The sequence below is a fragment of the Nothobranchius furzeri genome, chromosome 2, assembly GCF_043380555.1.
Source record: "Nothobranchius furzeri strain GRZ-AD chromosome 2, NfurGRZ-RIMD1, whole genome shotgun sequence".
In the NCBI taxonomy this organism is placed as follows: Eukaryota; Metazoa; Chordata; class Actinopteri; order Cyprinodontiformes; family Nothobranchiidae; genus Nothobranchius; species Nothobranchius furzeri.
This window is the reverse complement of record NC_091742.1, coordinates 82,460,939-82,474,974: the sequence shown is the minus strand read 5'-3', so window position 1 is coordinate 82,474,974 and position 14,036 is coordinate 82,460,939.

Genomic DNA, 14,036 nt, shown 5'->3' with positions numbered 1-14,036 from the left:
CTGGCCAGACCAGCCCAAGCTACTCACCCTGCCGACTCATAGTAAGTCAGCTTGTTTCCTTTCGGAGCCGCCGTGCTCACTAGCCTTGTACAGTTTGGCTCCTAGAGCAAACGCGTGTCTATCTGCCCGGCGTCAGTCACTCCGTGCTTGGGTCATAAATACATGCTACAATCCAAACTCTCGCTCCGGTCCGGCTCAGCTCGAGTCAGGCCTAACACCTCCCTACATTACTTGTGCTAGGCGTGATTCTTAGTGGTGAGAACGTCCTTGTCCTGACCCTGGTTCCAATCCCTGTTACTTTAATTTTCTTACAAAAAAATGTCTAGGCAACTTCTCATATAAATACACGATTATCTATTATAAAATGTAACTTTTATGAGCAAAGAAAAAAAACATGAAAATGGTTCCAGGAATCAGGAAGAAATGCTGTTTCTGTTTTTACATTTTTCACTTCAGTTTAACCTATTTAGAAAATTTTGTTTGCATTGCATTTTATTTAAATTTTTTTTAGTTTTAGTCATTTTATGAGAATGTTTGTCTTGCATTGTTTGGAAAAATAAGCATAATGTAATGTCCAGAAATGGTCAATTTTCACCTACATATTGAACTAGATGCCACTGGTCATCTGCAGACCTAATTCTATCCCCTAAAGTGGATTTTACACACAATCTCCCTACAAGCCAGGAGGATACTGCAACCTTGTTGACATTTCAAGGGGGGGGGGGGGGGGGGGGGGGATGTTGTCAGCCTGTGTTCCCAAACAAAGCCTTCTTTGATGACACAGCAGGAGTGCCAACTCTCCATAATAGGAGGACTGCTTCAGCTTATATGAGTTGATCATTCATGAAATGAAATCAACAAATATTATATGGATAATAATAATGTTTCAGTAATCTGTGCTTGAATTATTGAAATAAAATGAAGTATTACATTGATTTATATATATATATATATATATATATATATATATATATATATATATATATGTATATGTGGTAATCAGTACAGTTTGATATGACAAGGCAATTGTCACCCGCACCCAGACGCAAGGACAAATTAAAGTTAAGTTAAACTCATGACACATAGATATTTCTGTACCCCAGATCAGAGCATCCGGTATTTCAAGAAGGCGTGTTTTCTGAGGTCTTCTTGGTAATATCCCTTAACATGGCACGCTCCGATTGGCCAAGTAAATCATAATATGAGAATATTAAAACAGAATCACTTACGGTGATTCAGCAGTCATAGTCGGAGTCGCATTCCAGCTTTCCATCATTCAGCTTTTAAGTTCTAGAGAGCTCTTCGGAACTGCCGTCCGGAGCGACACCTCTTTCACCCTGAGCATTTTTGGCAAGCTGCCAAAACCCTGCTAAAAGCTTCCTACCGCTGACACAGCAAATGGTTCCTGCAGAACAAAGCTGATAATGTTCCAACTCCTTAAGAGTCCTCCGAGACGGAAACAGTTCCATCCATCTGTTGTGACCCGGGACATCTCTGGACTGGAGAGTCGGTGCTATGGGTATTCTACGGCCTTCGGTGCCAGAGGTCATCCGACCTCTCTGACCTTCGGATCCACGACGAGGGTCTCCAAGAAAGGGTGAAGTAGAGACACACAGATAGCATCTGATGATTTTTGATAAGAATCAACTTCATAGCTTAACACAAACCAAATTCTTTCCCTTTTACACCCAGAACTCAGTTCTTCTAGATACGAAAATTCTGATAACATCACATTCACACATAGGCACCATACATCACATTCCATCCACCTAGATCCATCCATCACAGTAAATATTAGTTAAATTGTCATGTTTTAATTGTTTGGAAAATAAATTCTTACTTTTATAAACCTGACTCTTTTCTTGAATCAAGACAAAGTGGTCTACAATCACTGTATAAACAAAGAATCCTAGAATCTCCTACAAGAACATAGACATTATTTGAAAGGTTTAGAAGGTTACACACCTGCTTAGACTCTATCAAAACCTGGATGGCTGGGAGCTTTCTTCAGCTGAATGAAGGTAAGACTGAGATCCTCATCTGTGCCCCAGATAAGCTGGTTCCCAAAGTCAGAGACTCTCTTGGTCAGCTTGCTTCCCACACCAAACCCTCTGTCAGGAATCTTGGCATGACCTTTGACCCAGCTCTCACCCTGGATTCTCATGTCAGTTCTCTTGTTTGCTCTTCCTTCTTCCATCTCAGGAACATTGCTAAGCTGAGTCCCATTCTGTCTCGCTCTGAACTTGAGACAATTCTCCACACCTTCATCTCCTCACGCTTAGACTACTGTAACTCTCTTTTCACGTGTCTGAGCAGAACCTCTCTGAACCGTCTACAGGTGGTTCAGAATGCCTGTGCTCGACTTCTGACCAAGTCCTCCAAACACACCCACATCACCCCGCTTCTCCTCCAGCTTCACTGGCTGCCAGTCAGCCTCAGGGTTCATTTCAAGATCCTGGTTCTGGTCTATGGGGCCTTACATGGACAAGCACCATCTTACATTGGTGATCTTCTTAGTCCCTACACCCCCAGCAGGTCCCTGAGGTCCAGTGATCAAAGCCTACTGGTTGTGCAGCGCACCAGGCTAAAGACCAAAGGTGACAGATCATTTGCTGCTGTGGCCCCCAGACTCTGGAACTCTCTCCCCCTGAGCCTGAGATCAGTGGACTCAGTGGTCTCCTTTAAAAAGCAGCTGAAGACTCACTTGTTCAAGCTGGCTTTTGTATGACCTTCTTCAACCCCTCTCTCTTTGTTCTGCTCTCCCCACCTATTCCACCTTCCTCAGGATCCACTGATTTCCCTCGTTCCTATTCACTCTCTCTTTCTTAACATTTTTTCTTTTAAATCGCAATTGCCTATTTTAGCTCATTTTTAACATATTTTTAAACATTTTCTGAATGCTTTTTTTATTTTTATTATTTTTTTATTTTTTTGTTTTTATATTTTTATATTTTTTGTTTTTGGTTTTTGTGAAGCGCCTCGTGATTTTTATCTTGAGAGGCGCTATAGAAATGATATTTTCTTCTTCTTCTTCTTCTTCTTCTTCTCCTTCTTTTTCTTCTTCTTCTAAATGCAATTTAAAGAACATTAAACCTTCTTTTAATTCCATTCTGTACTATTTAGAAGTCTTTTATGACTAAACTGCTTAGCACTATGAAAAACTGACAAGCCCCCCCATTGCTCTTAAGGCAGCACAAGATGATGCAAAAAGTCAGATGTGCATATGCCCACTTCAAGGGAACATCAGGGACTTTGAATGGAAAACAACACAATCACAAATGACAGCTTTAATAGTTAATACTGGTCATTTATTCATGAAAACTAAATGAGAAGACACCTTTGTTTGTCATCACTTTGACAGAAGTTTTAAAACATTTTTGAAAAGCCTTGACACAAATCTTCATGGGATTCCACAGAATTAAAAACATTTTATATTAGTGAGATTGTTTCTCTTAGAAAAAACATTTCAATTATTGAAAAATGGAACGCTGACTAAAATGCACACAGGAGAATTCCTAATTGTTCCAGTGGATTGGTTTACCTATTTAGAGGGAAAACCACTTAAATCAGATGAGCTGCAGCTGCGAAGCCTGCAGTTTTAGCTATATAAACCTCAGGTGTGGCAGCTGAGCTAAGTTGGAGGCAAGAATCATGGGAGACGTTTGGATTTTGCTTGTTTGTTTGGTGACGTTGTGGCTCAACAAAGGTTTGTTTAAAAGTTTCTCAAAAGTGTTAGTTGACTGAAAAGTAATGGGATGGGGACAATTAAATGCATGGCTATGGTTTGCGCTATCTTCAAGTTTCTTGTTTATTAAAGTTTAAGGTTTAGAAACACTTGAGACAAAATGTTTTCTTTGTAGGATTTTGTCTACCTGTTGATGAGCCAGATGTCAGAGCTGACCAACAGAATAAGCAGAATGGTGAGAATTAAATGAAAGTTTTACAAACTTCCGACAGCTATTACTAACAGTGTCTCCTTTGTTAAGCTGTGTCGCCAAATGACCTTGCGGTCAAGGATGTTGTTGCATTTCTCCAGTCAGTGGATTCCTCTTTGGCTCTACTTTCAGTGAAAGGTAAGACTTGAAACTCATGACATTTTGGAGGAATGCTGTTTCTTAAATGAAATATGAGTCAAACCTGACTGAATATTATCTGAAATCTTAAAATTTCATTTCATTTAAGAACACATGGGAACCAATGAAGTGGAGCTTGTGCACGACGGCAACAGCAGCCTGGGCTCCGGCCACGACGGCAACAGCAGCCTGGGCTCCGGCCACGACGGCAACAGCAGCCTGGGCTCCGGCCACGACGGCAACAGCAGCCTGGGCTCCGGCCACGACGGCAACAGCAGCCTGGGCTCCGGCCACGACGGCAACAGCAGCCTGGGCTCCGGCCACGACGGCAACAGCAGCCTGGGCTCCGGCCACGACGGCAACAGCAGCCTGGGCTCCGGCCACGACGGCAACAGCAGCCTGGGCTCCGGCCACGACGGCAACAGCAGCCTGGGCTCCGGCCACGACGGCAACAGCAGCCTGGGCTCCGGCCACGACGGCAACAGCAGCCTGGGCTCCGGCCACGACGGCAACAGCAGCCTGGGCTCCGGCCACGACGGCAACAGCAGCCTGGGCTCCGGCCACGACGGCAACAGCAGCCTGGGCTCCGGCCACGACGGCAACAGCAGCCTGGGCTCCGGCCACGACGGCAACAGCAGCCTGGGCTCCGGCCACGACGGCAACAGCAGCCTGGGCTCCGGCCACGACGGCAACAGCAGCCTGGGCTCCGGCCACGACGGCAACAGCAGCCTGGGCTCCGGCCACGACGGCAACAGCAGCCTGGGCTCCGGCCACGACGGCAACAGCAGCCTGGGCTCCGGCCACGACGGCAACAGCAGCCTGGGCTCCGGCCACGACGGCAACAGCAGCCTGGGCTCCGGCCACGACGGCAACAGCAGCCTGGGCTCCGGCCACGACGGCAACAGCAGCCTGGGCTCCGGCCACGACGGCAACAGCAGCCTGGGCTCCGGCCACGACGGCAACAGCAGCCTGGGCTCCGGCCACGACGGCAACAGCAGCCTGGGCTCCGGCCACGACGGCAACAGCAGCCTGGGCTCCGGCCACGACGGCAACAGCAGCCTGGGCTCCGGCCACGACGGCAACAGCAGCCTGGGCTCCGGCCACGACGGCAACAGCAGCCTGGGCTCCGGCCACGACGGCAACAGCAGCCTGGGCTCCGGCCACGACGGCAACAGCAGCCTGGGCTCCGGCCACGACGGCAACAGCAGCCTGGGCTCCGGCCACGACGGCAACAGCAGCCTGGGCTCCGGCCACGACGGCAACAGCAGCCTGGGCTCCGGCCACGACGGCAACAGCAGCCTGGGCTCCGGCCACGACGGCAACAGCAGCCTGGGCTCCGGCCACGACGGCAACAGCAGCCTGGGCTCCGGCCACGACGGCAACAGCAGCCTGGGCTCCGGCCACGACGGCAACAGCAGCCTGGGCTCCGGCCACGACGGCAACAGCAGCCTGGGCTCCGGCCACGACGGCAACAGCAGCCTGGGCTCCGGCCACGACGGCAACAGCAGCCTGGGCTCCGGCCACGACGGCAACAGCAGCCTGGGCTCCGGCCACGACGGCAACAGCAGCCTGGGCTCCGGCCACGACGGCAACAGCAGCCTGGGCTCCGGCCACGACGGCAACAGCAGCCTGGGCTCCGGCCACGACGGCAACAGCAGCCTGGGCTCCGGCCACGACGGCAACAGCAGCCTGGGCTCCGGCCACGACGGCAACAGCAGCCTGGGCTCCGGCCACGACGGCAACAGCAGCCTGGGCTCCGGCCACGACGGCAACAGCAGCCTGGGCTCCGGCCACGACGGCAACAGCAGCCTGGGCTCCGGCCACGACGGCAACAGCAGCCTGGGCTCCGGCCACGACGGCAACAGCAGCCTGGGCTCCGGCCACGACGGCAACAGCAGCCTGGGCTCCGGCCACGACGGCAACAGCAGCCTGGGCTCCGGCCACGACGGCAACAGCAGCCTGGGCTCCGGCCACGACGGCAACAGCAGCCTGGGCTCCGGCCACGACGGCAACAGCAGCCTGGGCTCCGGCCACGACGGCAACAGCAGCCTGGGCTCCGGCCACGACGGCAACAGCAGCCTGGGCTCCGGCCACGACGGCAACAGCAGCCTGGGCTCCGGCCACGACGGCAACAGCAGCCTGGGCTCCGGCCACGACGGCAACAGCAGCCTGGGCTCCGGCCACGACGGCAACAGCAGCCTGGGCTCCGGCCACGACGGCAACAGCAGCCTGGGCTCCGGCCACGACGGCAACAGCAGCCTGGGCTCCGGCCACGACGGCAACAGCAGCCTGGGCTCCGGCCACGACGGCAACAGCAGCCTGGGCTCCGGCCACGACGGCAACAGCAGCCTGGGCTCCGGCCACGACGGCAACAGCAGCCTGGGCTCCGGCCACGACGGCAACAGCAGCCTGGGCTCCGGCCACGACGGCAAATAAACATGGTCATTTTTAACATGATACTGTAGTGCGTCGTTTGGTGTGTAGTTCAAAAGTGCCTGATTTTTTTTTTAACTAGGTAGGTTATGTATGCCAGGGAGTTGCCAGAGTTTCCACTTGAAGGAGGCAAAAACCTAGCTTACAAAAATCACACTATTACGATGCAGAACAAACATATTTGATCATAGATATGTTTAAAACTATCCTGATGCCAGGTGTGTACGTATCTGAGGCTTCTCAGTGATCCTGTTTTAGCCTCAAAGTCTCAGCATGTGAGCAGTTTACTTCTAGATGTCAAAGGCCATATTCTTAATCTGAATCAGCTGGTCAGATCCTCAAGGTCTGCTGGTCAGACATTTCATGTCTGAAAAGAAACTGAGGATTTGCAACTTCGAAAAGGATCAGACCCTAAAGGGATCGTTAATATGCTTAAATACCAAGTTTGGCCAAACTTAAGCTTCCTAGAACTAAATTTTAAGAGTAAGTGTTCAACTGTTAAATCCAATTTTAACAAGTGTTAAATGGGCGTTTACCTAGGGACCTCAGACAACACTCAAATATTTAAAGGCCTTTTCTACTTAATGTGAAGTAATGAACCCAGCTTCACAGCTGGGTGCAGTCATCACCAGGTTATTTCAGCTTCTTTTGAACTTTAGTCAGAAGGAATCCTGCACCATTCCAGTTCCTAAAATGGCAAATCCAAAGGACCCTAATGTAGCGACATGGATGTTCTGTTTTTGACCAAAGGCTCTACTGCGTCTATTCGAGTGGAGACATGTCTCTGACAAAAGCTTCATTCATTCCAACTTTATTTCAGACAAGGGATATGTCCATAACAAGAATGAAATAAAAGTAAAAACACATTCTAATTACAAACCATATAGGCAGTTGTTCCAATGTTTAAAAAGGATTGAGGAGTACCTCGTGTCACTAAGTTAAAGATGACAGTGCTCTAACAGTGTTAGCTGACAAACTCAGTCGGCAGATGAATTTACACATGAAGAGCCTCAGAAGCGCATGAAAAGTAGGGATGTTACTCACAACAAACATGACATGCAGAGGTCCATCTAGGGCAGAGGTGTCAAACTCATTTTAGCTCAGGGGCTACATTGAGGGAAATTAAGTCCCACGTGGGCCGGACCGGTAAATTAAAAACAAATTCAGATTGTTTTCTTTGTTTTAATACGATCAATATCAAACAAAGCTGGAGCCTGAGGACAGCGTATCCAAAATAGTAAAACACCTGAAGTGTACTTGAAAATTTGAAAAAAAATCACAAAATCAATAAATAATAAAAACATTCCTTAGTGATTCAGAGCTTACAGATCACATGGCTAGATCAGTTTCATGCAGCACTTAAAGTATATTTGACTCATTTTACTTTACATCTTTTAGCTTCACCAGAACATCAATATCAGAAGTTACATCCTCAGTGGCGGCCAACTTCAGGAAGTGATTCAAGTTCTTGTGTGAGCCTTGAGTGCAGCTTTGTTTTATTTATACTCATTACAGAGAAAACTTGCTCGCAATGATACGTTTATTTTCACTCTACATTGTAAAGTATGAAAATAAAGTTTACACAACCATCTCGCGGGCCGGATTTAACCTGCTTGCGGGCCGGATCCGGCCCGCGGGCCGCATGTTTGACACCCCTGATCTAGGGAGTTTCATGAGGATTCTAAAAGCATCCTGATAAGCCACTTGAAGCATCTTCATTACTACCTTACCATAGTTGCACCACAAGTCGTCTGTATAGAGGCGAGTACAAAAGGAACGAAAGAGGGACACTTTAACAGGATCTGAGCGCATGCCAAAGTTACGTTCCAGAGTGTTAGACTGCATGTACAACTTACCGCATTGCCTCTTAATATCCTCGTCATCACAGAGGTCACTTCTTAAACTGTGCCCCAAATATTTTACTTTGCTTACCACTTCGAGGACCTGATTTGTTAAGTTAAAAGATGGAAAATTAAGCTCCAGGTCCCCTTTAGTAGCAGCAATCATAACCACACTCTTTTTAGGGTTAAACAGGATGTCAAATTGCTCCCCATACTTAGCACATGCCCTGAGCAGCTGCTGCAGGCCTGTGCTATAGGGAGACGTGAGGACTAGGTCATCTGCATATATTAAATGATTTACAAGGCGGTCACCCACCAAGCATCCAGTCTTACTCTAATTCAGAGTAACAGACAACTCGTCAAGGTACAGGTTAAAAAGGACAGGAGACAGAATCCCGCCTTGTCTGACTCCATTCGATACAGAGAAAGGTTCAGACACTTCTGTCCCCCACTTTACCTGCATCAATTGATGAGAGTACCAGAAGTGCAAAATCCTAACTAGGTATGAAGGGACCCCTCTGTTTTGTAGCTTGATGAATAATTTCTGATGATTGACTCTGTCAAAGGCCTTAGAGGCATCTAAAAACACATAAAAACAGAATTATTATAACTCATGTATTTGCTTACAGTTTCTTTTAAAGCATAGATACACAAGTCAGTACTAAGTTTACCTTTAAAACCAAACTGATTCTCTGTTGTAGTTATAAAATGTTGCAGTCTTTCCCGCAAAATATGCTCAAGCACTTTGGACAACACACTTGCCATAGCAATAGGCCTGTATTTATCAATGCAGGCAATTTCCCCAGTTTTCTCTTTGACTATAGGGACTAAGAGAACAGATAACATATGGTCAGGCAAGATTCCATGCTTCATAAAACCGGTAAAGCACAATGAACGTAACACCTGAGCTCTACAGCTAGCGTACTTCATGTGCCCTGCTGATAGTTGATCAGGGCCGCAGGCTTTGTTTAATGACCTTTTCTCTATAGCAAGACGGACTTCATCAGCTCTGACAATCATACCATGATTGTAGTCAATGTTGCCAAGATTGAAACCTGGATTTTTTGGAGCTGAATGATAAAGCAGGAAGTAGAACAGTATAATATTTAATTATCCTGTGGAAAATGTTATGTTATTAAACTGTTTGAGCTGCGGTCAAGAGCGATGAACAAGTGGACAAACGGTGGCTTAGGGGTTGAGAGGTCACCCTGTACATGGTGGGCTGCTCGTTCACAACCAGGCTCTTTCCATGTCAGTCGTTGTGTCCTTGGACTACTGGTGGTAGTTAGAGGGATTGGTGTGCACTAGGGCAGCTGTAGCTAAAATGCAGCTCATCATCATCAGTGTGTAAATGTATGACTGACTTAAAGAGCAGAACAAAACAAAGCTTCTAAAGTTTGTATTGGATAAGATTTACGTCCTGAGGCGGTTTCCACCAAAAACAAAAACACTCGTCACCTTCCATTCCTGTCAACATTGTTAAAATGTCTTAACCAGTTTCAGTTGTAAGTTCCACTCCAGAGCTTCTGATGTTCTCAAACACAGAGAACAGAGTGAAAGTGTATTTAGGTCCAGCAGTATATCTTATATCTACACAAAAATGTTTTTACTGCTATCTTCCACATCACCATTCTCTGTACATAAGCAACACATTCCTACCCCCTACTCCTATGATTGCATCATACCTCGGTCCACAGCTATTTAAGACCGTCAGGATGCAGCTATGAGCTATTAGATCATGCTTGCTCTAGCACAATGTTATTATGTCATGAGGTCGTAGCCTAGCCACGAGGCTTGCATGACCCCTGAAAGATTGACTGAAGTGTAAAGTGCTTCAGAGACTTCTGACTCAGAAAGGTGTATTACAAGTGAAGGTCATTAATCATTTAGAAATGGACAGACTGAGTGGGTGTTGGGTGAATTCCTCCAACCCCCTTTTAAAGGCGGGAGATGAAAACAGGATCAGATGAAATGAACAGACATGGCAACTGAGCCAATTATGAAAGACATTGCTGATAGAAACTTTTAATGTAATTCTTGTTTCTTCTTTTGTTCTGGACAGTTCTGGATGGTGTGGTGGCCTGCCCTCACTGTGTGTGGTTGTAACAGCTATGCAGAAAGATAAACTCTTTGATAACTGGCACGTCGATGTCTACTTTATTGACGTTGCCTCCAATTACCAAGAGTGAAACTACAAAAAATGTAAATATATATTCTCTACATTTAGATTGCAAAATATATCCACTCATTAAATTATACACATATAAAAGATAAAGGTGCTTGGCATCATGAAAAAAATCAAGTATCATTAGCACTGTAAATTGTTTTCTTCACAAAAAAAGAGTAATATTTTCTTTTAACTACTTCTTTAAATCTTCACAAACAACACGCTTAGTGAACAAGAGTGGAAGGATGAAGATTAAACTGTCACAGATGAACTTCTGCTTTTGTCAGCCATTACTCAACACATGCTGACTGACTTCAGCCCAATCCCAATACCCTCACTTGCACCCTTATGCCCTTCAATTGCACATTCCCGGTCAGGGGTGCGAGTGCGTAGGGTATCCCGATTCTCAAGTGTGGAAGTTGACCACGCCCTCATTGCACCATTATTCTACACCTCACCCAAGTCTGCAGCGATGTGGACCTCGGGCAAGGGTATTACCCATAAGTCATTGCTGTGGGGGAAAAGGCTCAAGTTCTTTTTCTGAAAATATGTATTTTCTAATGGAATTAGTGTATTTTAGGATGATTAGTTGATGCTCTTAAATGTTCAAACAAAGCAGCAATAAATGTAAATTTATTTCAAATAACTGTTTGGCTGTTTGTTTAAAAATTGTTAATAAAGGTTTTTGAAAAAAAGTACCACAGCGGCCAGCATCCTGGCATGTATTGCGATCGATGACAATGCTCCCTGTCTCAATCCTGCAATTATTTGCACACTTGTGTACTACACACCTGAAGCCTTACGGCGCATTTTCTCCAAGTGCACTTTGCTCAAGTCCACAGGGCGCTGTGTGAGTATTTAGATTGGGCCTACCTTTACACCTTAAGAATAAACTTAAAGTAACAGCACAACACCCTCTGCTGGAGGGAGGGAAGATCAAATCCAACCCATGTCATGTGATTCTAAGCTTCTCTTTATGAATTAACTTCTATATCTCACAGCTTTATTAAATGTTTTATATTGGATGAAGTTTAACACCGACTCTTTCTCCCCAAAAAATGAAACACTTGGCACATTTCATTAGTGTAGAAGTGATAAAATGATCTCACCAGTAGCAGCTGTAAACACAGAGAACAGAGTAAATGTGTATTTAGATCCTGCAGTCAGAGATGAGACTGTCTGAGTTACTGGTCCATCTCCATCTGGTGCACTGATGTTGTTCTCTGTTCCATTAAACTGGAGAACAAAACTGACACTGTAGTTTATTTTATTCCACTGCAGAGTGATGCTGGTCTCATTTTGGGCTGATGGTTTCAAGCCATTTGGATTTTGTGGTGCTGGGAAAGTAAATCAAAGCCATGAATAACTTTATAAACTTGAAATTTAAAGTAGTTTGAACACTATTTCCTCTTTATCTCTTACCAATTTTTAATCTCTTGAGCTGAGCACATGAACGTCTTATTTCTAGTTTTGCCTGCAATCAGTGTGAATGGGGACCACATACAGACTGTCAGGTTAAACACGGGACTGAATCGAGTGAACGGTAGTTGAGCTGTAGCATGTAGTAGAAGCGCTGGGAGAAATAAACAAGCAGATTTGATTTAGGAAGGCCTGGACGTATCCCGAACGGAAACAGGATCATATAGACATTCCAGAAAACTGATTTACTGGTCAGGTGAGTGTTGGAAGGATCCATGTCTCGGAACTCAAGGCGTAGATCGATGACTGAGTAGACGGTTGGAATTGGTGTCCTGTTATATTAGTATAATGACATGGAGGTCTTAAGGTTGGAGGAATTCTGGGAAGTGGAGTCCTGAGTGTCAAGTCTTGGTGTGGAAGGGCGATGAGATGTGGAAACCGTGACAGGACCCCTCAGGTCCTGTGTAAGAGGGTTGGTTGGACTGACACAAAACAGCAGAGATAGTGACCCCGCTGTTTATTTGCTCTTTCTTCACCTACAACACCAGTAGCTCTCACCTCCAGAAGGCCACTGTCGGCTCTATGTCTGAGGGGTATGACCAGGAGTACAGGTCAATCTTATGGCCAATGTGGACTGGTGTGAGGGTAACCGCCTTCGTTTGAACACCAGTAAAAAAAAGAAAGGATGATTGACTTCCAGAGAAACACTCAGCAGTAAACATCCAGGGGGCATACAGTGAGGTGGTGGATATGTACCTGGGTGTTCACCTCAACAGCAAACTGAACTGGTCCAACAATACAGATGCTCTGTATAATAAGGGCCAAAGCCACCTCCACCTCCAGAGGAGACTGAGGTCCTTCTGAGTTAATTTGCGTTTGCTAAAATTCTTTTATCACTCTGTTGTTGGCTCTGTCATTCACTCTGCTGTGGTCTGTTGGGGTGCAGGCAGCTCTGACCAAGACAAGAAGAGACTGAACAAGATAGTTGACAAAGCTAGCTCGGTTCTGGGCTGCCCACTGGATTCAGTTGAGGAGACGTGTGAAAGCAGGATGTTGAGGAAGATGTCCTCCATCTAAAATCCCCTCCCACTCACTGCATTCTACTGTGGAGACCATGGACAGCTCCTTCAGAGGTAGACACACATGCCAGATGTAAAACAGAACCCTTCCGTAGATCTTTCATCCCCTCTGCAGTAAGAGTGTATTACTCCTCAGTTTAACTGGTACTGGCATTATCCTGGTACACAATAACATCAATGCAATACTCAGTAAGTGTTCAGTACTTGTGCAATTCTAGTATGTCTATGTCTCTCGCAGTATGCAGCATAATTCTGGAACCCAAGTTTAATTTTTATTCGTGGTTTAGTGGTTGAAGGTGTTATTATTTTTCTTCTAATTATTCTCTTAAGTGTTGGTGCTGCTGTAACAAGCGAATTTCTCCACTTGGAATCAATAAAGTCTTTAAAGTCTATTTTTGGTAAACATCCATCCATCCATCTGTAGCATCATCAAGGTTCTCTAATTTGCCTGTGTGCTTGCCGCTGATATCTCCCGGGACTCTGCCGGCTGCTGGTTGTGGCCCCCCGGGGCGATCCTCTGTGCCTCTCGAGGGGGGCAGTGGCCTTTCTGGTTGCAGTCTCCTTGGGGTTCCTGTGTTCTGGGGCAACGCCTGGATCTCTAGGACTTGGAGCTCCCCCCGTCTCCTACACATCTTTGGGGATAGAGAAACCTTACATAAACAAGTGCGTGTACACACACAGGTGCTCACATGGTGCTCTCAAATGTATGGGCTTGGGCACATTCAACACATGTCTTAAGGCTATGGTTGGCACTAAATGCACTATGATTTATTATCGTGTAATTGTTCAGTTAAACAATGTTGATTTTATCTTTCATCATCAGGTTGACGCAGTGGTAGCTTGCACTTGATGTATTGTTGTGTGTCCCATTTTTTTCTGTTCTTTCTCTTTCTGCAGATCTAGAAGCAGACTCTTGTTCATTATTGTTTATTTTTGTGGAACCCCCCACCCCCTTCCCCCCTCTCTCCCCACCTTTTGTCTTTTCCTTTCTCTTTCACCTCCGACTCCGTGTGTGGTCGGAATT